Consider the following 26,369-nt stretch of genomic DNA (forward strand, 5'->3'; position numbering starts at 1 on the left):
TGCATGCACACACAACATACTTCAAATTTACTATGCTGAATTGTCATGAAACAAACAGAAAATTTTTGTTTACAGATTCTTTTCCTCTAGAGAATCCAATAAGCCCTGACTCAAAAGCACTTGAATATCATTGAATAATATCTTATTAATGAAATTTAAGCCCATTGTTCTTATTAATAAAAATGTCAGGATAGTATGGTGCTATATTGTTATTTTCTAGATTGATTTTATTGCATGAATAGTATTGGTGGGATGAGGATTAAACTATTTAACTAAAATAGACAAGGAAACAAGTGCAAAGAAGTTGAGTGAACATAGTAAGTGGAAAAATTCATATTCAGAAATAAATAAAAATAATTGGACTCAGATTTACATGAAAATAACAAGGTTTAGTTTAGTTTTGGCACAAAACATTTAATTTATGGAGTCCAAACTGCCTTAAATATAATTCTTTGGTAACATTTGACAGCAAAATGTGACCTGGTCTGGTCTCATTTAGTTACAAATCCTGACCAGAAGATATATGAAATTATTTATAGTCTGTATCTATGCTAGTTGGTTAGAATATTCTCATATTTTGGTACCTGGGTGCCTTAGTTGGTTAAGCATGTGCCTTTGGCTTAGGTGATGATCCCAGGGTCCTGGGATTCTGCTTCTCCCTCTCCCTTTGCCCCTTCCCCTGGCTCAAGCTCTCTCTTTCTCTCTCTCAAATAAATAAATTAATTAAATTTTACAAAAAGAATATTCACATATTTTCGTATGGAAATATAAAGATATTGGCTTATGGGCTATTGTCTCTAACCTTCTTGGTCAGTATACTTAGAAGTATACTGTATATGCACCATGTTTCTGAATTCTAAAACATATCTAATAAGGTTTCATTCCTATGAGATTTTCATTCATTATGAGTTTTCTTACTCATTCTTATTAATTACTTATTACCCATAATTTATTATTATTTATTTTATACTAATGTAATAAAATTTGTAAATATATTATTTTAAAAATAGCCACAAAACTTGAGTTCTAATTTTAAAGGCATTACCTAATATGAATAATTTATTAATCTCATTCTGAAAACAAAGCCATTATCCTAGAAATTCTTTGAAGGAATTACAGAATGCTTCATATGAATTATGTAACATAGATAATGGCTTAGAAAGGCAAAAGGAAGAAAAGACACATATAATAAAATTATAAAGGAATTATGATGCCCAAAATTCTATTGTCTATAATTAAAGCTATCTTACCCAGTTTCATATGTATGACCAAACATAAGTGGTAAAAATCATTGACTTTTTAGGATGTGGCTTTATTGTTTTTACCCAGGCATTGACTAGATCTTTATTATTAATTCATGCGTCTTGCCTTCTGTCTTGTCATTTTTCTGTTCTCTAAGTCTCTCTTCTCACACATTCAATAGTTCTGAAATTTCAACTTTTTCATTTATTTGACAAATAATTGTTCTAATAGTTGTGTGTTTTCGTAATAAATAATTCTAGTAAAAGGGTAAAAGATTACTTTCCAACTCTTTTAGATTAATGCTTTATTTAGATAAAGCAGAACATGGAGTGAAACTCAAGAGTATTTGGATAGAGAGACACTTTTGAATGAAGAAATAATTAGTGGGATGAATATACAGAAATGTCATGATAAACAATTTCTGAATTTCTCAGTATGTACCAATTTCTGCAAATTAAACTCTCTAGATTACCTCCAGTTACCTTTCAATTGCCTTGGAAAGTGAATATAATATTAATATTAAGCTCCCTTTGATCACCACCCCCTCACTGTCACATAGACCACCCTCTGTTTAGTGATCATTTGTAATCATCATCCTCTACATTTTTTTAAATGATTCTTTAGGTTACTTTCATTTATAGTTGAACAATTATATCATTTTATCAAGGGTTTGGTTTATATATACAAATGCAACTTATTTGTAATATGCAATCTTTCAATGACCTTACAAACTAAAAACCTGACAAAGATAACAAATGATTAATTAAAATACTAAAATTACTATATTTAAAGAAGATTCCCCAATGTTGATAGTCTTTTCAACAAATGGTGCTGGAACAACTGGATGTCCACATGTAAAAAAAATAATAATAATCCAGATATAAAGCTTATAACTTTTAAAAAATTAACACTATTTATTTATTTTAAAAGATTTTATTTTTTTTTTCGAGAGAGTGCACATGAGTGAGGGGGAGGAGCCAAGAGGGAGGAATAATCTCAACCAGACTCTGCTTTAAGTGTGGATCCCAATGTGGGGCTTGATTTCACAACCCTGAGATTATAACCTGAACCCAAACCAAGTGTCAGACCCTTAACCAACTGAGCCATCCAGGCACCCTCAAAATTTAACTTTATTTCTTTTTTAAGATTTTATTTATTTTTTCATTAGAGACACAGAGAGAGAGGCAGAGAGAGATGCAGGCTCCCCTTGGGGAGCTCAATGCAAGACTCGATCCCAGGACCCTGGGTTCATCACTTGAGCCAAAGGCAGATGCTCAACCACTGAACCATCCAGATACCCCCCAAAAGTAACTTCTAATCGTCCTAGATTTATTCTTTTAAGATTTTATTTATTTATTCATAGACACACAGAGAGAGAGAAGCAGAGACACAGAGGGAGAAGCAGGCTCCATGCAGGGAGCCCAATGTGGGACTGGATCCCAGGTCTCCAGGATCACACCCCAGGCTACAGGAAGCACCAAACCGCTGTGCCACTGGGGCTGTCCTCATCCTAGATTTAAATAAAAATGTAAAAACATAAAAATTCTAGAAAATAACATAAGAAAAAAAAAACTCAGATGATCATGGGTATGGTAATGACTTTTCAGATAAAATATCAAGAGCATGATTCATATACATCAGATCAGGAAATGTAAATTAAAACAAAGATACATCTACACACCTATTAGAGTAGCCAAAATATGAAACACTGACAACACCAAATGCTGGCAAGGATGTGCAACACGGAACACTCAGTTATTTATGACAGGAATCCAAAGTGGGAAACCAAGTTTGAAAGGCAGTTTTGTAGTTTCTTACAAAACTAAACATACTTCTACCATATGTTTTGGCAATCACACTTTTTGGAATTTACCCAAAGGAATTGATGCTTAGAGAAAACTTTTACATAGATATTCATAGCAGCCTTCTTCATAATTGCCAAACTTGGTAGCAACCAAAATGTCCTTCAGTAGGCGAATGGCTATATAAATGTAGTATATTTAGACAATGGAATATTATTCAGCACTAAAAAGAAGTGAGTTATCAAATTATGAAAAGAGATGGAAAAATCTTAAATATATATTACTAACTGAAAGAAGCCATTCTGAAAAGGCTACACACTGTATTATTCCAACTATATGACATTCTAGAAAAGGCCAAACTATGGAGATAATAAAAAGGGCCAGTGGTTGTCAGCACTGGAATTGGGATAGAGAAATTAGTAGGTGGAGCATAGAAAAATTTTAGGAAAGTGAAAATACTCTGTATAATAGTATAGTGATAAGTGCATTTTATCATGCATTTGTCCAAACCCATATAATATAAAATGCCAAGAGTGAACCATAATGTAAGCTATGGACTTTGGGCGATTATGATGTCAATGTACACTCAGCAGTTGCACTCTGATGAAGATATTGAGCATGAGGGAGGCTATGTCTGTGTGGAGGTAGAGGTTATTTGGCAATACCTTCCCCCTTAATTTTACTATGAAGCTAAAACTGCTCTAAAGGTAAATGATTAATCAATGTGTATTCCCATATTAATATACTAATTAATAAAAACATTCAATTTGTGCAGAAAAATAATTTAACAAAATCTAACATCAATTCTTGCAAAAAGTTCAGCAAACTAAAATAGTAGAGAACTTTCCCAACTTAATGGCACATCTGTAAATATCATACATATGATATCATTTTTAATGGTAGCTCCCTAACCACCTTCCCTCTATAATTATTATTATTTTTTTTTCAAAAATATGGAACGCTTCACGAATTTGCGTGTCATTATAATTATTTTTTAACAGCTTTGTTGGTATATATTGAACATGTGCAAAACTGCCCTTACTTAAAGTGAACAGTTTAATGAGTTTTAACATATGTAAATATTTGTGAAACCTCATCATAACCAAGAAACTATGTGTGTGAACCTCCACCAATTTCCTCATTACTTATAAATAAGTTTGCATTTTCTAGAATTTTATAAAATCAAATAATAGAATAGATATTTTTCTTGTTGTTTGGCTTTTATTTTTTACTCAGCATAATTATTTTGAAATGTTTTACATGTAAAGCTATCTTGGCCTCATTTGTTGATACTTCTCCAATTGCATAATGTATATTGCAATTTGTCAAAACTCTTTCTCTACTATTTCTTCATTTGCACAGCTTGTTTACCTGGTCTTCAAAGTTCTTCTTCTTTAGCTACCCAGAAAAATACTAAAATTCTTAGAAATCTGGTAAATATCACTTACACATGATGCACTCCTATAAAAGTCTATTCTTAAAATAATAAAATCTTAGCAAAATGTCTCTACCTCTTATGATCTTATATTTTAAAATTAGCGTGACTTAGTAATTCACACATCTATTTTTCTTACTCCAAAGTAATCCTACTATTTAAAAAAAGTCAGAATCCAATTGATTTTTCATTTTTTCCAAACTAGAGTTTAGTTATTTTCATATAAGCAAACCCAGGTCCTTTCTAAATAAATAGGATATTATTAAAAGAAAATAAAGGCTTTTGGTAAAGAGAGTGTGAGGGACTGAATTGTGTTCCTTCAAAATTCATATGTTGAAGTTCTAAACACCAGTACCTCAGAATGGGACTGTACATAAATATAGGGTCTTTAAAAACGTAATTTTTTTAAAGGTAATTAAGTTAAAATGAGGTCTTGGAGTGGATCCCAATCTAATATGACTTCTGTCCTTAAAAGAAGAGAACATTTAGATACACATACTGAGGAAAGACCATGTGAAGACTTGGGGAATAGATATTCACTGACAAACAAGGAGAAAGTCTTCAGATTCTACTGCTAACTTGATTTCAAATTTTGAGCCTCCAGAATTGTACACAAATAAATTTCTGTTTTTAAGTGTGTGGTACTTTGTTAAGACAGGCCTAGTAAGCTAAGGCATGAAAGTACTACCATAGGTCACTGACCAAATGATGGATTTTGTTCATTTTGTCAATATTTTGCAGTGGAAAATTATCTGTAACCTTAAAGGTATGTACTTCCTTTTATCAGTTTTGCTTTAGCCATCTATACCATATAGATTTTGCACATGAATTATCCCACCCAATATTGCGTGGAAACATATCGATTCATTAATTTTAATTAGAATGATTGAACAAATATATTATGGTTTCTAAAACAAACTGCACATTACAATTACCTGTAAAATTTGTGCTATATGCTATTGTGACTTCAGACAATCTCATATATATTCAGTAATAATGTCTGAATGAATTTATAGGGTTGAGTCTCAGTTCTCCAAATACCTTCATGTTTCTTTTTAAAAATAAAGCTTCCTTAGTGTTTTGGGAGTTTGCTTCTGATCATATTTACTTCCTTTACCTCATAAAAATTAATCTTCATTTAATCAAGGACAGTTATTAAACACATGAATTAGAGGAGCTCCATCTTGCAGATCATCACACCAATCAAATGTTACTATGAGAACATGTACCTATGATTTATAATAACCATAAATTAATCAGTATGTACAATGAATAATTCATTCCTGATAGAGCCCTTGGATTAGAATACTTTCATTTCTCTTGGCTCGGTGCTCTGAGAAAATACATGCAAAGAGATTTTGCCTGACATCAATACAGTTTTGTCTCTGCAAGGGATTCAAAGTGGTGTCTCAGCAGCAGCATATGGCCTCAAGTTGACTCTGTTCTCATTTCACTTTCCTGAATATTAATGGACACAGAAGTATTTGCAGTTCTCCCTGCCTTTGGTCTATTGGCCTCTTTTGATTAACTGTATGTTTAATTCATTTTTAATATGTCAAATATATCAAATTCATATTAAATATCAACATCAATCAAGAGGTCTAACAGGATATACAGGGGAGAAAAATTTTTTTCAATACAAGAATATAATAATTGAAATTTGCAAGTCAGTTTTCTCCTGACAAACTTTCAATTGACCATAATTGATACAGATAATTGTGAAACTAAGAACATAAATCATGGCCAAAAGTAGAAATTAGGAAGTGACCAAGGATTACACTAAATTCAGCACGTGAATCAGGAACAAGTGCCTATGAATTAAGAATAGGATTAAAGTCACATTCAAGTATTTTAAATTAGAATAGAAAAAAGAACAAAGAGCATATGGGAATGATGTATCCAGAATAGCACAGCTAAAGAATATGTTCAGGGACCTGAGTATCAATTGCCACATACATGATGAGAAGAAGACCAGAAGAACAGGAGACCAGAAGCAGGAGATGGGCTTTAAGGCTAATTTAAATACACCAACCCCTCTTTCCCCAACAGATTGTCTTACCATTAACAGAATTTAGTTAGGATTAATATAAATGCCAGGTAAATAACTGGATAATTCCACAAAACTAGAAATAGTAAAGTCTGCACTTAATGTCTCCTCTCTCAGTTTTTAGTTTTGATGTTTTTGCTGTGCTACACTTGTCACACTCTGATAATATTTTTAAATATATTTTGTTCCTGGGATGGAGACTTACCAGAGAGCACGTATTTAGTAGGTCTTGCAAATACAAGATAAGTGATAAAATGTGAGTTTGGGATGGGAAATAATGGCAGATTTTTACAGTCTTTTTATAACATATCTAATGATAATGTGTCCTGAGAATATATCTATAAGAATAAAAATGATTGTGAAAATTTGATATTATTGTCTGTCTCTAAAAACAGAATCATATGTGATGATCATATGTAGTGATATATAGTATCACTACAAATCCACAATTTAAATTTAAATTTAAATTTTTATTGCAATTGAGGGATTGTTTGTTCCATTCCTTTTAGAGTTAAAGATGTATGCCAGAGTTAGGAAGAGGGGGCAGAATTCAAGTCATGACTGACAACCTACATCTATCAACAAAGGAGAGAAAACCAACGCTCAGATAAATCAAATGGCAAAAGATTTTATTTTTTTATAGCTGAGTAATATTCCATTGTACATATGTATCACACCTTCTTTATCCACTCAACAGTCAATGGACCTTTGGGTTCTACCCATAATTTGGCTATTGTTGATAATGATGCTATGAACATTGGGGTGCCTGTACCTCTTTGAATCTGTATTTTTAATCCTTTGGGTAAACATCTAGTAGTGCAATTGGTGGATCATAGGGAGGTTCTATTTTTTACTTTCTGAAAAGCCTCCATACCATTTCCCACCAACAGGGCAAGAGATATCCCCCTTCTCCACATCCTCACCAAAATCTGTTGTTTCCTGTGTTGTTAATTTTAGTCATTCTGATAAGTGTGAGGTGCTACCTACCTCATCCTGGTTTTGATTTTTTTTTCCTGATGATGAATAATGTTGAGCATCTTTTCATGTGACTATTAGCCATCTGGATGTCTTCTTAAACAAAAAAATGTTTATTTGTGTCTTTCACCCATTTTTAAAAACTGGATTATTAGTTTTTTGGGTACTAACTTCTTTATATATTTTGGATACTAACCCTTTATCAAATATATCATTTGCAAATATTTTCTCCCATTCCAAAAGCTTCCCTGAAGTTTTGTTGATTGCTTCCTTTGCTAGGCAGAAGCTTTTTAGTTTGATGAAGTCCAAATAGTTCAGTTTTACTTTTCTTCCTTGCTTCAGGAGACATAACTAGTAAAAAGTTTCTATGGCCAATGTTAAAGAGATTATTACCTGTGTTCTCCTCTATGATTTTAATGGTAATCTGTCTAACATGTAGGTCTTTAATACATTTTGAATTTATTTTTTCTAGAGAGCATTATACTAAGAAAAATAAGTCAGAAAAAAAATACCAATGATTTCACTCATATGTGGAACTTAGGTGACAAAGCAAATGATCATTGAAGGGAAAACAAAAGAAAGAGGCAAACCAAGAAACATACTCTTAACTGTAGAGAACAAACTGATGACTTCCTGAGAGGAGGTGGGCTGGGGGAATGGGTTAAATAGGTGATGGCAATTTAAATAAAAACTAAAAATATGGAAATCAGAAAACTCCAAACTTTATAATAAAATGCAACTGATTAATAGCAGTGAGTGGCTATGAGGAATGAGAAGGCCAGGTTTAGAAAGAAGAAGGTAGAAATGATAAAATGTCTTTGTAACAAGCACCAATGAAGAATGTCAGATATATACCATTAAAAGACAGGTGAAATTAAAAAGACAAAAGAAAGAAAAACAGCTCAGTCAACACATCAAACATATTAAATATTATAATACTAATTTTTATATATAAAAACAGCATCTGAAATTAATAACAGCCAAATCAAAACATATATTTTCAGTAACAGTATTTTAAATGTCTGGATCTTAATTTTAAGAAAAAATGTAAATGATAGATAAATCTTTTAAAAGAGCCAAAGATACAGAAAATGAACTAGCATTGACATTGAATATTCCACCTTCTAGAACTAACCTTTGACAATATTTAGTGAATATCATCCCAATCAACTCTTTATAGGTATGCAGAGATGGTTGTTAGACTGATAGAAAAGTGGAGAGAGACTAAGTTTGGCAGGAATCGTTGTTCTCAAATGGAATATTTCTCAATATGCCTATTGCAACTAAACTATGAAATACATTTCTATTTGAATTTCTCAGAAACAGCAGAAATAAAAGTAAATCTGGAGGAATTACTGAGTTTTAGATAAATGTTCCTTCAAAAACAAATATATTACCTTAAAAAGATATCTTTAACATGAAATCATGAAAAAAATGTGTTATCATATGAGTTTTTTTCTGTGACAAATTTTAGTTTTACACATTTAGGGTATTCACTTCCTGCAATGAAATATGGTCTTATATGCATTTTGCCCAACTCACATAAACTATAAGTACTGATTGTTTATTTAAAATATTTTCAGGAGGAGGGGGCAAGATGGTGGAAAAGTAGTGTCCCCAAGTCACCTGTCCCCACCAAATTACCTAGATAACTTTCAAATCATCCTGAAAAAACCTACGAATTCATCTGAGATTTAAAGAGACAACAGCTGTAATGCTGTTGAGAAGAAGAGTTCACGCTTCTATCAAGGTAGGAAGACAGAAAAAAACAATCATCAATATTTATGCCCCGAATGTGGGAGCCGACAAGTATATCAATCAATTAATAACCAAAGTTAAGACATACTTAGATAATAATACACTCATACTAGGTGACTTGAATGTAGCGCTTTCTATAATCGACAGATATTCTAAGCACAACATCTCCAAAGAAACAAGAGCTTTAAATGATACACTGAACCAGATGGATTTCACAGATATCTACAGAACTTTACATCCGAATGCAAATGAATACACATTCTTCTCAAGTGCTCATGGAACTTTCTTCAGAATAGACCACATACTGGGTCACAAATCAGGTCTTAACTGATACCAAAAGATTGGGATCGTACCCTGCATATTTTCAGACCATAATGCTTTGAAATAAGAACTAAGTCACAAGAAGTAGTTTGGAAGGATTTCAAACACGTGGAGGTTAACGACCATCCTGCTAAAAGATTAAAGGGTCAACCAGGAAATTAGGGAAGATTAAAAAAATCATGGAAACTAATGAGAATGAAGATACAACCATTCAAAATATTTGGGATGCAGCAAAAGGAGTCCTGAGGGGGAAATACATCACAAAACAAGCAGCCATCCAAAACTTGTAAAGAACTCAAATGCAAAAGCTAACTTTGCACCTAAAGGAGCTGGAAAAAAAACAGCAAATAGATCCTACACCCAGCAGAAAAAGAGGCTTCATAAAGATTCGAGAAGAACTCAATGAAATACAGACCAGAAAAACTGTGGAACAGATTGACAAAACCCGGAGCTGGTTCTTTGAAAGAATTAATAAGATAGATAAGCCATTAGCCAGCCTTATTAAAAAGAAGAGAGAGAAGACTCAAATTAATAAAATCATAAATGAGAAAGGAGAGATCACCACCAATACCAAGGAAATAAAAATAATCTTAAAAACTTATTATGAGCAGCTATATGCCAACAAATTAGGCAGTCTAGAAGAAATGGACACATTTCTGGAAAGACACAAACTACCAAAACTGGAACAGGAAGAAATAGAAAACCTGAACAGGCCAATAACCAGGGAGGAAATTGAAGCAGTCATCAAAAATCTCCCAAAACACAAGAGTCCAGGACCAGATGGCTTCCCTGGGGAACTCTATCAAACGTTTAAAGAAGAAACCATACCTATTCTACTAAAGCTGTTTGGAAAGATAGAGAGAGATGGAATACTTCCAAACTCGTTCTATGAGGCCAGCATCACCTTAATTCCAAAACCAGACAAAGACCCCACCAAAAAGGAGAATTATAGACCAATACCCCTGATGAACATGGATGCAAAAATTCTCAACAAGATGCTAGCCAATAGGATACAATAATACATTAGGAAGATTATTCACCATGACCAAGTGGGATTTATCCCTGGGATGCAAGGCTGGTTCAATACTCGTAAAGCAATCAGTGTGATTGATCATATCAGCAAGATAAAAAACAAGCACCATATGATCCTCTCAATAATGCAGAGAAAGCATTTTACAAAATACAGCATCCATTCCTGATCAAAACTCTTTAGAGTGTAGGGATAGAGGGAACATTCCTCAACATCTGAAAAGCCATCTATGAAAAGCCCACAGAAAATATCATTCTCAATGGGGAAATACTGGGAGCCTTTCCCTTAAGATAAGGAACAAGACAAGGATGTCCACTCTCACCTCTGCTATTCAACATAGTACCAGAAGTCCTAGCCTCAGCAATCAGGCAACAAAAAGAAATAAAAGGCATTCAAATTGCCAAAGAAGAAGTCAAACTCTCCCTCTTCGCCTATGACATGATACTGTACATAGAAAACCCAAAAGCCTCCACCCCAAGATTGCTAGAACTCATACAGCCATGTGGCAGTGTGGCAGGATACAAAATCAATGCCCAGAAGTCAGTGGCATTTGTATACACTAACAATGAGACTGAAGAAAGAGAAATTAAGGAGTCAATCCCATTGACAATTGCACCCAAAAGCATAAGATACCTAGGAATAAACCTAACCAAAGAGGTAAAGGATCTATACCCTAAAAAATACAGAAGACTTCTGAAAGAAATTGAAGAAGACACAAAGATATGGAAAAACATTCAATGCTCATGGATTGGAAGAATTAATATCGTGAAAATGTCAATGCTACCCAGGGCAATTTATACATTTAATGCAATCCCTATCAAAATACCATGGACTTTCTTCAGAGAGTTGGAACAAATCATCTTAAGATTTGTGTGGAAAGAGAAAAGAACCCGAATAGCCAGGGGAATATTAAAATGAAAACCATAGCTGGGGGCATCACAATGCCGGATTTCATGTTGTACTACAAAGCTGTGGTCATCAAGACAGTGTGGTACTGGCACAAAAGCAGACACATAGATCAATGGAACAGAATAGAGAATCCAGAAGTGGACCCTCAACTTTATGGCCAACTAATATTTAACAAAGGAGGAAAGACTATCCACTGGAAAAAAGACAGTCTCTTCAATAAATGGTGCTGGGAAAATTGAACATCCACATGCAGAAGAATGAAACAATCATTTTCTTACACCTTACACAAAGATAAACTCAAAATGGATGAAAGACCTAATGTGAGACAATATTCCATCAAAATCCTAGAAGAGAACTCAGTCAACACCCTTTTTGAACTTGGCCACAGCAACGTCTTGCAAGATACATCCATGAAGGCAAGAGAAAAAAAAGCAAAAATGAATAATTGGGACATCATCAAGATAAGAAGCTTTGCACAGCAAAAGAAACAGTCAACAAAACTAAAGGACAACCTACAGAATGGGAGAAGATATTTGCAAATGACCTATCAGATAAAGGGCTAGTATCCAAGATCTATAAAGAACTTATTACACTCAACAGCAAAGAAACAAACAATCTAATCATGAAATGGGCAGAAGACATGAATAGAAATCTCACAGAGGAAGACATAGACATGGCCCACAAGCACATGAGAAAATGCTCTGCATCACTTGCCGTCAGGCAAATACAAATCCAAACCCCAGCGAGATACTACCTTACACCAGTGAAAATGGGGAAAATTAACAAGACAGGAAACAACACATGTTGGAGAGGATGTGGAGAAAGGGGAACCTTCTTGTACTATTGGTTGGAATGTGAACGGGTGCAGACACTCTGGAAAACTGTGTGGAGGTTCTTCAAAGAGTTAAAAATAGAACTGCCCTATAACCCAGCAATTGCACTGTTGAGGATTTACCCCAAAGATACAGATGCAATGAAACGCCGGGACACCTGCACCCCGATGTTTATAGCAGCAATGTCCACAATAGCCAAACTGTGGAAGGAGCCTCGGTGTCCGTTGAAAGATGAAGGGATAAAGAAGCTGTGGTCTATGTATACAATGGAATATTACTCAGCCATTAGAAACGACAAATACCCACCATTTGCTGCGATGTGGATGGAACCGGAGGGTATTATGCTGAGGGAGATAAGTCAATCGAAGAAGGGCAAACATTATATGGTCTCATTCATTTGGGGAATATAAAAAATAGTGAAAGGGGATAAAGGGAAAAGGAGAGAAAATGAGTGGGGAATATCAGAGAGGGAGACAGAACATGAGAGACTCCTATCTCTGGGAAAGAACAAGGGGTGGTGGAAAGGGAGGTGGGCGGGTGGTGGGGGTGACTGGGTAACAGGCACTGAAGGGGGCATTTGATGGGATGAGCACTGGGTGTGATGCCATATGTTGGCAAATTATACTCCAATAAAGAACATTAAAAAAATAAAAATATTTTCAGTGTTACCAAGATTTTGACTATATTTGTAAGTATAATGTATAGGTTTTTTAAAACCTTTATTCTATATTTTAAAATTCGATGCTCATGGGCAGCCCCAATAGCCCAGCGGTTTGGCGCCACCTTCAGCATGAGGTATGATCCTGGAGTCCCAGGATCAAGACCTATGTCAGGCTCCCTGCATAGAGCCTGGTTCTCCCTCTGCCTGTGTCTCTGCCTCTCTCATTCCCTGTGTCTGTCATGAATAAATAAATAAAATCTTTAAAAAAATTCAATGCTCATAATCTTTTTTTTTTTTACCATAGTTCTTCTATTCCCTAGTTTTTTTTTTTTTTTTTTTTTTTTTTTTTTTTTTTTACTTTATTTCTTGATTGGCTAGATTTTTATTATCAAGATAGGTTTGTTTTCAAGCAGGGCTAAAATGTATTGTATTCCTTTGATTTTTAAAGTCTAAATGCTGCTTGTCATCTTTTACTTGAAAGAAATTCTTGGATAATATTCTCTTTGATCCAGAATGCTGAAGATGTGTCTATTTAATCTTCCTTCATAAAACCTTATTAAGAAATGTGAGACCAGCCTCAGTTTTTCTTATTTAGATTACTTTGATAATTTTTCTATGTGGATTTCTTTAGGGTTTCTTCATTAGTATATTTCAGCAGATTCACCTGTATGTACCTAAATGCAAATTTTTCTGTCCTCATACAGAGGACATATTCTTTTGATCCACATTTTCAAATATTTCTGTTTCAGGATAATTGAGGCAAGCTTTCTTTTATATTCCTATGGAAGAATAATAATTCTTGTATTGTTAAATATATTTTGTTTTGTTCTATTCCTGTGAACATTTTATGTCAGGTATTTTTCATCTATCTTTCATATTTATCATATTCTAATTACTGCTTTTAAAATTTTCTGTTTAATCCATGCCTACATTGTTAATCTTCCATATATCTGAATGTCTCTTGGTTCAATATTTTCAAAACCTTTCTTTTTCTATGGAAAATTCCAACCATATACAAAGTAGAAAGGACTGTATAATGATTCCTATTCTATTATTGAAATTTATTGATTATCAACTCGTGACCTATATTTTCCATCTGTACAATTACTAACCCAAATTACATTTATCTGGAAACAAATTTATCAATCAGGGCTGGCTTCATGGATATGCAGCCTGTGCAGTCATACAAGTTCTTATGCTCTGAAGGGATCCATGCTTGATTTGATGCTTTGATATCACTGTCTTAAAATTCATAACAGTTGCAAAGAACTAGTTCTCCAGCCAGTCTTGATCCCCATTAACTCTGAACTGAAATTTCTTGGCCAATAAAGTGGTCCCAATGTAATATTTAGTCCTGTAATATATACACTGATGATTTTACTGCTAATAATAATAGTGAATTGGAAAGGGAGCTATAGGATTTCCATTTGTTATATCTTTATACAAATACTATTTTAATTTTGACTTGTGCCTTGTAAGATGAAACAAACTTAAATATGATTGAAAAAATTAAGGGAAAATGTTATATAATTTAAATTTCATTGAATTAGGGTAAAAAAAATCTAGTTTATATTCTGGCATTGTTATATATCTGTGAATCTCAGCAAATCATTCCTGTTCTATTTGTAAAGTAGATAACATAATTTCTATCACATAAACTTATTAGGAGGCATTTATATAAAGTATCTTGAATGGTGAGTCTTATGTAGTAGCTATATAACTTTTCATATCTCATTTTTGGGGCTTTTTTATAATAGAAAATATTTTGTGGTTTGGCTGTTTTGGGTAATAAAAACTACATGACTTCTTTATGAGGGGTTGAACATGAAATAGATTTTTGGGATGCTGCTACCTATGTGCTCTGTTAGTGATAGCAAATAATAGTAATTAGAGAGAAATGAAGTGTGTATGAGAAAAAAGAAATTTTATGTATTTACATTCTAGAGGGATGGAAGTTCTCCAAACTGAGAAGCCAGAATAGAACAGAAGCCAATTTAAAAAGTACAAGCAGAATAAAGTAAATAATTATAAATAAGTTTATTGGTAACAAGAAAAAGTCAATCTGATTAATTTAAGAAGAAAAATGCATCATTATTGTATTGGAAAGAGATTTAAGGCTCATAGAATCCCTTGGGAGCTTAAAAAATTAGTGTCTGAGAAAAGGCCAGAACCAAGAGAAGCTTGCCAATGGACAATCAAAGCCAAATGGTAAAAAGAATTTGCTGAGGATGCCGTTCTTGGCACATGTTGTCAATCTTTGGCAGAAGCATTCAAAACCATGACCATAGACTACCTCACAGTCATTACCAAAAAGACTTATCTTCTCATAAAACAGATAAGCAAAAATACTTGTTTCTGTCTCTCCCTCTAATTGTATTTATGTATGCATACATATGTGTAGAAGACTGTATGTATTTGAAAACAAATATGCAATAGAAGATGTATCAAAATGCTAATGGGGGCAGCCTGGGTGGCTCAGACAGCCTGAGTGGCTGAGCGGTTTAGCGCTGCCTTCAGCCCAGCTCCTGATCCTGGAGAGCCAGGATTGAACCCACGTCAGGCTCCCTGTATGGAGCCTGCTTCTCTCTCTGCCTGTGTCTCTGCCTCTCTCTCTCTCTCTCTCTCTCTCTCTGTGTGTCTCATGAATCAATAAATAAAATCTTTAAAAAAATGCTAATGGATTTTATTTCTAAGTGGTAGAATTTCATCTTTTTCATTATATTTGTCTAAATATAAATAAAATATAAAAATAATCTATAAAAATAGGTATTACTTATAAAATTATAATATAAAAGGAATTCATTTCACTATAAAGAGAAATAATTTGTGGATCCAAAATCAGCCTTTTTGACAAAGGAAAAAATATACTAACTACATTTTAAAATTGATAATTACAATAATCCAGTTCAATAGTCTCTAGATACTATGTATCAACAGAGTACTATCCATTATATATATAATATAGAGAGTTAATTATAGATCAAGAACAAAGATGAAAATGACTTTTCTCACCCTTCCCGCATACAGGAAAATACAACTCTGATGGGAGCAATCAAGGGAATTTGGGACTCCAAATGTAGGTAAAAACTTGTAAGAGGATATTTTAATTGAGTTTTGAGCTGACTGCAAAGCATCACTTCTAGTACTCGTTATGTGTCCTACATTAAGCAAATAACCATCTATGACAGGCTATGGGAAGCTGATAAAGAGAGGTAATAAATATCCAGGGGCCAGTTCTTCTCTAAGAAACTCACTAGGACTCATTAAACACTGTGGGCTGATCATTCCACTGCTTCCATTGAAGAGCAGTTTTAAGAGAGAAATATGACTTTTAGTCATAGCAGAAGTGAAATAACTTAAAAACGATGATCCTAAAGATGACCCAAAGTAAAACCTGTGCCCCCTGCATTGACCATAATATGGCAGATTCCTGCAAGATTATTCAGAGCCATAAGCTTTATGGAATATTGTGTGTTAGCTTCCTGCTCTAATAAATTGATGGCCAAATCTAGAAAAAATATTAGTCATGTCTAATAACTTCACTGGCAAAGACCAGGTTTAGATGATATGGGATCACAAAGCATTTCTCAGATATTTTGGAAGTGATCATTTTACTATATCTGGACTTCAGTGAATTCTGAAGTATGAGTTTCAGTAAGAAAATTCAATAATATATTGCCCACCTCCAAAGGAGACATTCAAAAGGACATGGGAATTTAAGTGAATACTGCTTAATATGTTAGAGAAATGTTTTACCAGATGAGGAGGGACAATGGAATCAACATGCAGAATTCCTACTGCATACCTGTAGTGACATGAATGAAGTTATTGATTTTTTCTTCTTGCTTCTTAATGTTTAGGCAGGAAACTAAGCCATATATTGATCATTGCTTTGAGCTGATTGAGAGAAGGCACTGAGAAACTCTACTCAGTATGTAGCAAATCAGAGGGGAAAGTTGCATGAATAAATCTCGTCAACTACTGACATTATCCAGAGCAATTTGAATGAAAAAAAAAAAAAAGAACAATGGAATGATGTCAGACTGATATAAAAAGCACTGAAAGAACTTTGGTTATAATGGTTTCTAAATTATTTTGTGGTAAACAATAAATTCAAAACCTTAGCAACTTAAAGCAATAATATTTTACTTCTGACTCTACATGCATATTGTGCCATCTGTTCACTTGTCTTCATTCTCCTCCTGTTACACAGACTGATGAAATGGGGGATACTATGGGGAATACTGCCCATTACTATGAAGGAATGGAAAAGAACACCATAGCTAGAAGCACTTCATATCACTTCAGCTCACATTCCATTGGCCAGAGAAAGTCACACACCTGTGACTTCAACACATCATGTAAGTGCACTGGAAGAAGAGTGGAATATTTTAAACACCCCTTATGACTACCATAGAAAGGAAGTACTTTGGATTGCAATACTATAGACTTTCAGATAAAAGAAAGAAAAAATCTGAAAATTTACTCTTTTTATCATATTACTTGTAAACAAAATGATAGATACTGAGACAAGCTATTTTGTTTTCTGTTATCTACAGAAAAATCTATTTCTCACAGATATATTCAAAGGGTAATGCTCTCTCCATACTCCTTTATTTCATCCTGTGCAGAGACGATGTATCTAGGAGAAGAGTTCCTCCAAGAGAGAGTATATATTTTATCTCCTAATGCATCAGGAATGAGGGAAGGATTGAATAATGTGTTACTCTGGTAAAAAATGGAGGTGATGTTTTGCTAAATTGGAGAGAAAGCTCATTTCAGGCTCAGTGTGAGATCTCCAGCACTCTAGATCAATATTTTGAGGCAAGATACACACCCAATGATAAGCCAGAGGTCTTTGAGGCAAGATACACACTCAATTCTTCTTATAGGTTCCAGAAGAATTAAGATCTTAGAAATCAGGGGAGGAGTCAAAAAATAAACATTGTGTAGGTTCACTTCTGCTACATTTGAGGAGCTTGTATGTTATTGACACAGTCACATGCTGCATAGTATGTGGAAGTTATTGCTCCAAAAAGAAAAAAAGTGTCTAGGTAAGAGCCCCTTTATCTTCAGCATGGTGGGGAGGAAACAGGAAGTATAGTAGAAAGTTTAGTGAGAATAATAATGCTTTAAGAGTTAATGAAGTAGTACATAACAAAAAAGATCACAAATATTGTTGAAAGAAGAGACAGAGACAGTAAGAGTATTTCATATCTTCCAAAAAAAGAAATAATGATATGTCAGAAATTCAAAGACAAAAAAAAAAGTTCCCTTTAACTGCAATCCAGTTAACATACAAAGAAAGTACAGCTCTCCAGTGATGAGTTCAGTGAGTTTTAAGGATTGTATATGCCCTTATAAACCATTATCCAAAGTAAGATGTAGAATATTTCCATCACTCCAAAAGGGTTCCCTCGCAGATCTTTCCAGTAAACACTCCCCTTCCAATCCAAAGGAACAACTTACTGATTCTTATTACCAGTGGTTAGTTTTATATGTTCCTGGTACCATTTATATGTCTATGTATCTTTATCTTTATCTATCTATCTAATATATATTATTTGTGTTTGGTTTCTTTAGTCAATGACATTTATTCATGTTACTCAGTGTATTATTAATTTAGTGTTTTACTACTTAGTAATAATATATTGTTAGCATTATACCATACATCGTTTATTCATTTTCCCATATTGAACATTTGGGCTGTTTCTGATTTGGGAATATCATAAATTAGCTGAAATGACAGTTCTTATACAAGATGTTTTGTGGATTTCATTTATGCAAAAAATACTTAGGAAAGGTATTGCTAGATCATAGTATAGATGTATTTTAACTTTGTAAGAAACTCCCCCTTTATTTTTAAAAGAAGTTTCATGAACTCCTCATCAATTTACATATTTTATTTACAGAAGGAGCTCTATTGAGAGAAAAAGAAGTAGGCCATTTAGTTCCTGCCATAATAATAAAATTAGAAAGAGGATAGAGGAACTCTCTATCTAGTCCATTTCTGGGGACAACAAATGAGTGTCACTGGTCTGAAAAAGAGAAGTGAGCTCTATGGGATATTCTTCTATTAAAGGTGACTAAATATGAGGTGGACCAATGGGAAAAAAAGGGTGAAGGGCAAACGATAGGTACAAAATACAAACCAATGTATATAGACTGTCTATAGTTTTTGTCAGTCTAGTGAATTTTAGGTATCACCTAAACTGCACATGAGATTTATATTTCTTGTCTCTGGTGAAAGAAGATGGTTTTAGTAGCCTCTACATAGCATATGATCCTCAGTCATTCAAAAGAATTAATTGTTACTTGTGCTTTCAAATTTTCTGATTCCTATCATAAGTAGCCTAGATTCCATCTTTCACTGGCTTAGGAATTCAAAATCTTCCTAACCTCCAAAACAGAAAGAGAGGGTGTAGACTTTAAGAAGCAATAGTGGTTTGAAAAATAAAGTCCTCCTCACATGTACTTGACTGGGACTCTAATCTGGTAATTACTTCACTCCATTAAACAGAGCTTTGATATTTGAGGGGCCTATAGATAAATATACAGCTTTTGAATAACTCTCATACTGTAACCGTACTTACATTTTAATTTTTTTTCTCAATTCCAGTGCAGAGCTGAATTGTTTGCTCTGTGGAATAAAGCCACTACTGCTTTCTGTCTTTCTGATTACACAGAGATAGCTAACCAAAAGTTTCTGTTGGCTGGAATGTGAAAATTTTTGGTAGCCAATTAAAAAGCTCTTATTTTTAAAAATCTAAGCAATAATTGGTTTCTCCATACTAATTTGAGAATGCAATATGCTAAATTTTTAATTTGGGTTAGTAATTGATATAGTCAACTGCTGATTTTTTTTTGAGGGGATTATTCTATTTAAACTAAAAAGATATGGACTATGTCATGCAAAGTCCTGTTATAGAAGTAACTTTAAAGCAATTTAAGGAAACATTTCTTAGGTATACCTGAATTAGGTATACTTAATACCACTACTTGGCTTTTGTCAAAACAATAAAATTCAATGAAGCATTGTTATTCACTTAAAAGGTAAAGACACTTAAACTAAAGTGATCATTTAATTTTTTTCATTTAATTTTTTTAAAAGATTTTATTTATTTATTCATGAGAGACACACATAGAGGGAGGCAGAGACACAAGCAGAGGGAGAAGCAGGTTCCATGTAGGGAACCTGATGTGGGACTGGATCCCTGGTTTCCAGGAACATACCCTGGGCTGAAGGCAGCACTAAACCGCTGAGCCATGTGGGCTGCCCTAAAGTGACCATTTAATAAGAAGGCATGCTGGCAGTTTAATCTTGTGTATATGAATGGAGCTAAGTGAAAACCAATGTACTATGCATAGAAGGCTATAGGAATGGTTGCTTTTATTTTACAGCCACAAATAATTTTAATCTTCCTGAATTGAATTGATTAAGGATCATAAATGACTTTCACATTGACAAACCTAATGTTATATCTTATCATCCAAATTATTTTTTAAAGACTTTTTAAAAAAGATTTTTATTTATTTATTCATGAGAGACAGAGAGAGAGAGAGAGAGAGAGAGAGAGAGAGATGGAGAGACATAGGCAGAAAGAGAGAAGCAGGCTCCATTCAGGGAGCCTAATGTGGGACTTGATCCCAGAACTCCAGGATCACACCCTGGGTCGAAGGCAAGGCACTCAACCACTGAACCACCCAGGCATCCCTCATCCAAATTATTAATAGGCAAATTTGATTTATTTGAACATTTCTTCCTAAAATCACTTTCCTTTCCTTGGACTTTTTGACCTCACACTCTTATCCTTTCCATATTACTTCATTAGATTCTATGTCTTGGCCCAAGTTTCCTAGAAAACAGAATCTGAAGCAAAGATTCTGGACTAATGTTTTATTAGAGGATGCATTCCAAGAAAGCAAGAATAAAGAAAATTGAAAATGAGACAAAGAAAAAGAAAAAAGCAAATACAAGATGAATTACTAAGCTGAACACAGTTCGTCAAGAACATTATAGTAGAATTTTATCTGGAGTTCAGTGTACCACCAAGGAAAATGAGCAATTTAAATTGATAAATTTATCCTGTCTTTGATTGTTTGAAGTTTGTCCTAAGGGAAATCACCGCCCCCTGGCTCTTATGGTATGTTTTATTCTCTGGGAAATTCTAGGAAAAGACAGAGGTTCTGTGGGTATAGTCAAGCCTTACATGGACTCTGCAGTTGCTGAGTTCCCAAACTTATCAAATACAATGGAAGTCATGCTGAAGCCAGCATTTGTTTCTAAGAAAGGATGGAGGACTATGAGTTAATGTTATAGTGGCAGTAGATAAGGTTTAGATTCTTAGCACCAGGAATATGGTGAGAAGCCAAGGCCAAGGAGATAGGCCAAGGCAATATGGATGAAAAAATAGATATATTTTTTACTGTTCTACTGTAATGTATTGGATTTCTACTTATCACTACTATTTTTTTTCTCCTAGTAGTAGTTGATCTAGGGATTTAAATATGTGTCCTTAATTTATTAGTCTACCCTAGTAATGGAGGCACATAGGGCTTGGCAAGATTTAAGGGTACAGAATTTTATTTGTATTCTGAGCTCTGGATGAATAAAAGACATCAACTGATAGCTACCAGAAGGCAGACTTGAAACCTACTTCTGCCTCAGACTTTGTCTGATATATAGAAGAAAGCATCTGTCACTGCAGGAAGGGAAAGGAAAGTTGCTTACTTCTGAGAAATGAACCTGCTTTGATAGGCAGGCTCTCTACGCCCAAGAAAAAGTGTAGGAAATTTTCCCTTTTCTGGTTTTAGATTTGACTGCTAGTTACACTGGCATGGGCAAAATTTATTTTTAAAAAAGTATGTCATTGGAAGATGGGCAGGAAACCTCCTCATGATTAGGATCTTTCACTAATACAGAGGAGAGATATGCTACCATGGTGAGAGAGACAGGAGAACTGCCTGTGCTCTAGACTCTGTATTGAGTAGGAATGAGAGGTTTTCTGCTTAGGAAAGGGGGCAGAAAAACAGAAATTCTCCCATCCAGGCATCAGCCATTCAGGGACTGCTTAAAATCAAGTCTGGAACCGGCTAAGGAGGATAATAATAAGAACCCTCCTTTCCCATGAGCTGTGAGTGGAAAAACACCAGCTGACTTATGTTGAGAGAGACACAAGAATATGGAGAAACTATATGTCACAGGAATACAGGGTTTGTTGAAAGCTAAGGGTGGAGCAGGAAAATTCAATAAAAAAGTCACCAACATTTCAAGAACATTGAAAACAAGACAGCAACAGCCAACAACCAGAGGTATATTTTTTCTTTCTTTTTTTTTTTTTTGTTTGTTTTTTTTTTTGTTTTTTTGTTTTTTTTTACTTTAAACTATAAAAATTAATTTTCTCACAGTTCTAGAACCTGGGAGTCCAAGATCAAGGCGTTAGAAGGTTTGGTGTCTTCCTGAGGTATTCTCTCCATGGCATGTAGATAACTGCCTTCTCAGTATTTCCTCACATGATTATCCCTTGATCTGTTTGTGTCTGTGTCCTGATCTCCCCTTATAAGGGTTCTAGAATTGAATTAGGGTCTACACTTTTTTTTTTAAGATTTTTTTTTTTTTTTTTTGAGAGAGAGAGAGAAGGGGGCAGGGCAGGAATCTCAAACTGACTCTCTACTGAGTGCAGAAGCAGACATGGGGCTTGATCTCAGGACCCTGAGATCTCAATCTGAGCTGAACCAACTGAGCTACTCAGGCTCTCTAGAGCCCACACATTTGACATCATTTTATTTAAATTACCTTTCTAAAGGCCTTATCTTCAAATACAGTTACATTCTGAGGTACCAGGGATTAGGAATTCAACATACGAATATTGGTAGGACATAAATCAGCACCTAATAGAGGGAACATTAGAAATGATACAATCAGGTTGTAAAATATGGTGAGTATGCTTTACTTTTTTTTTTTTATAGTATCCTTGTCTAGCTGTGGTACAAAAGGAATGATAGCTTCATAATATGAGTTTGAGAGAATTTTCTCTTTTCAATTTTTTTTTACAGAGTTTGAGAAAGATTAGCATTAATTTTTTTTTTTTCCAAGATTTGTTAAAATTCAACAGTGAAACCTTCTGGCCCTGAATTTTTTTTTCCACTGGAAAGTTTTTGATTACTAGTTCAGTCTTAGTATTTATTGTTAGTTTGTTTATATTTTCTGTTTCTTCATAATTTAGTCCTGGTAGGTTGTATGTTTCTAGGAATTTATCCATTCCTTCCTGATTGCCCAATTTTTGGAGTATTATAGCTCATAGTGGTTTTTAATGATCTATTATTATATATTTCTGTGGCAATTATTGTAATGTCTCCTCTTCCATTTTTAATTTTGAGTCTTCTCTCTTGAAAACTCTACTTGAAGGTTTATCAATTTTAGCTCTCTAAAAGACCAACTCTTAGTTTCATTGATCTTTTCTCTTGTTTTTCTAGTCACTATTTTGTTTATTTCAGCTCTGATCTTTTTTATTCCCTTCCTTCTGTTAATTTTGGGTTAAATTTTATATTCTTCTTCTAGTTTCTTGGGGTTTAAATTTAGACTGCTTATTTGAGATCTTTTTTTTTTTTAATGTAGAAATTTATCACACAAATCTCCCTCTTAGAACTGCTTTTGCTGCATATTGTATGCATATTGTATGTTTTTGTTTGTTGTGCTTTTATTTTTATTTGTGAGATATTTATATCTTATGTAGTATGCTGTTTAATACTTATCTAGTATGTTGTTTAATTTTCACACATTTATGAATTTTACAGTTTCTAGGAATGTTAGTGGTTTCTAGTTTTTATCATAGTGGTCAGGATAGATATTTGGCATGATTTTAACACTTTACATTTGCTAAAACTTGTTTTGTGACGTAACATATGATCTCAGTCTGGAGAATGTTATGTGCTTTAGAAATGTGTATTCTGCTGTTGTTGAATGGAATGTTCTGCATATGTCTGTTTGATACATTTGGTCTAAGGTATAGATCACGTTCAATGTTTCTCTACTGATTTTCTGTCTGAATGATCTATTCACTGTTGTAAGTGGAGTACTGAAGTCCTTTCTATTATTGCACTATTGTATAGTTCTCTCTTAAGATCTGTTAGAATTGGCTTAATATATTTAGGTTCTCTGATTTAGGTGAATATACATTTACGATTCTTATATAATCTTGATGAATCAATACATTTATCACTACATAGTTCTCTTCTTTGTCTCATTACATTTTTTCACTGTAAGTATTTTGTGTGATATAAGTATAGTTACCCCTGCTCTCTTTTGGTTTTCAGTTGAATGGAATGTCTTTTTCCATTCCCTCACTGTGAACTTATGTGTGTCCTTAAACCTAGAGTGAGTCTATGGGATCTATATAGTTGAGCTTTTTTTCTTATCCATTTCCCATTCTATGTCTTTTAATTGGACACTTAATCCATTTAAATTTAAAGTGATTCCTGATAGGCAAGGACTGACTAATGTCATCCTGTTAATTGTTTTCTGGAAGTTTGTAATTCCTTTCCTACTTTCTTCCTCTTGCTGTCTTTGCTTGTGAATTAATTATTTTTTTGTAGTGGTTACTTTGATTCCCTCTTTCCTTGTGTGTGTCTACTATAGGTTTTTGCTTTGCGGTTACCATGAGGCTTACATAAAATATTATAGGCATAACAGTCTATTGTATTTTATTTTTTTAACAGTCTATTTTAAACTGATAACAACTTAATTTGCTTGCATACATATATTCTATTATTTTACTCCCACTACCTTTCGTTTTTGATGTCACAGTTAACATCATCTTATATTGTGTATTTCTTACAAATTACTGTAGCTATTGCTATTTTTATGCTTCAGTCCCTTAGCCTTTATATTAGTTAATAATTATGATCACCATATTGTAGTATCAGAGTATTCTGGATACACTTCTGGATTTTCTATATACACTTGCCTTTACCAGTGTGTTGTATATTTTCACATGTTTTCATGTCACTAAATGGTGGCTAAATACTATTCATTTTAGCTTGAAGAACTCCTTTCATCATTTCTTATATAGCAGGTGATGAACTCTCTCAGTCTTTGTTTGTCAGAGAAAGTATGTATTTCTCCTTCATTTCTGAAGGGCAGCTTTGCTGGGTAAAGTATTCTTGGTTGGCATATTTTTTTCCTCTTTCAAAACTTTGAATATACTTCCTCCTTTATATTAGCCTATAAATTTATGCTGAAAAATCTGTTAATAGCCTTGTGGGAATCCCCTTATAAATGAAAAGCTTCTTTTCTCTTTCTGACCACGATTTCCTCTTTGTCTTTGATATTTGACAGCTTTTGAATCCTTGAGTTGACTTTGGGAACCTATGAGATTTACAAACTTAGATGTCCAAATCTCTACCCAGTTTTAGCAAATTCTCAGCCCTTACTTCACTAAATAAACTGTATAGTCCTTTCTCCTTCTCTTCTTACTAATGCATTAATTATTTTTCTTCATGATGCCCATAAGCCCCATTGATTTTCTTCATTCCTTTTAATTATTTTTGCTTCTCTGACTAGATAATTTCAAATAATATGTCTTTGAGTCATTGATGGTTTCTTTTGCTTGGTTCAATCTTCTGTTGAAGTTCTCTATTGAATTCTTCAGTTCAGTCATTGTATTTTTCAGCTACAAGATTTGTTTGGTTTCTCTTTATATTTTTCTTTGTCAGGTAATTCATGTATCTCTATTTCTTGAGGTCAGTTACTGGAAATTTACTGTGTTCCTTTGGTGATGTCATGCTTCCTTGATTCTCCATGATCCCTATAGTATTTTGAAAGTGTCTTCACATTTGAAGAAGCAGCCACCTTTTCCAGAGTTTATAGACTGACTTTGGTAGGTGAAGTCCTTCATTTATAGGTGGAGGTACACTGGAGAGTGCTGTCCCCCCAGGTGTAGTGATTGATGCTGGGTGACAAGTGTGGAGGTGTGTAGCTGATCCAGGTAGGCATTATGTCTCATTGGATCAGGCCACTGGAGTCCACAACATCTACAACTGAGTGATTCCTCATGAGTGCACAGTGGCTGCATGTCCTTTCGGAATTCTAAGTGGTGATTCCAAGTCCAGCAGCTAGGGATCAAGGCAGGCAGTGTTGGTGGCCAGAGTCACACAACTGCTGGAGCCATCTGCATGTGCCTCTGTACTGGCAGAGACTGGTTGTATACACACATAGTGGCAAGGGTCATGTCCAGCAGCAAAGACCAAGGTCAACTTCAGCAGTTGAGAGGGCCTTGGCTGTAGGGATTCATTCTTCTGCCCTCAGGGTCTTGCCATGGTTATACATACAGCAGTGGAGCCTGATGACAGGAGAGA

Source organism: Canis lupus, chromosome 25 (assembly GCF_011100685.1).
Source record: "Canis lupus familiaris isolate Mischka breed German Shepherd chromosome 25, alternate assembly UU_Cfam_GSD_1.0, whole genome shotgun sequence".
Classification (NCBI taxonomy): Eukaryota; Metazoa; Chordata; class Mammalia; order Carnivora; family Canidae; genus Canis; species Canis lupus.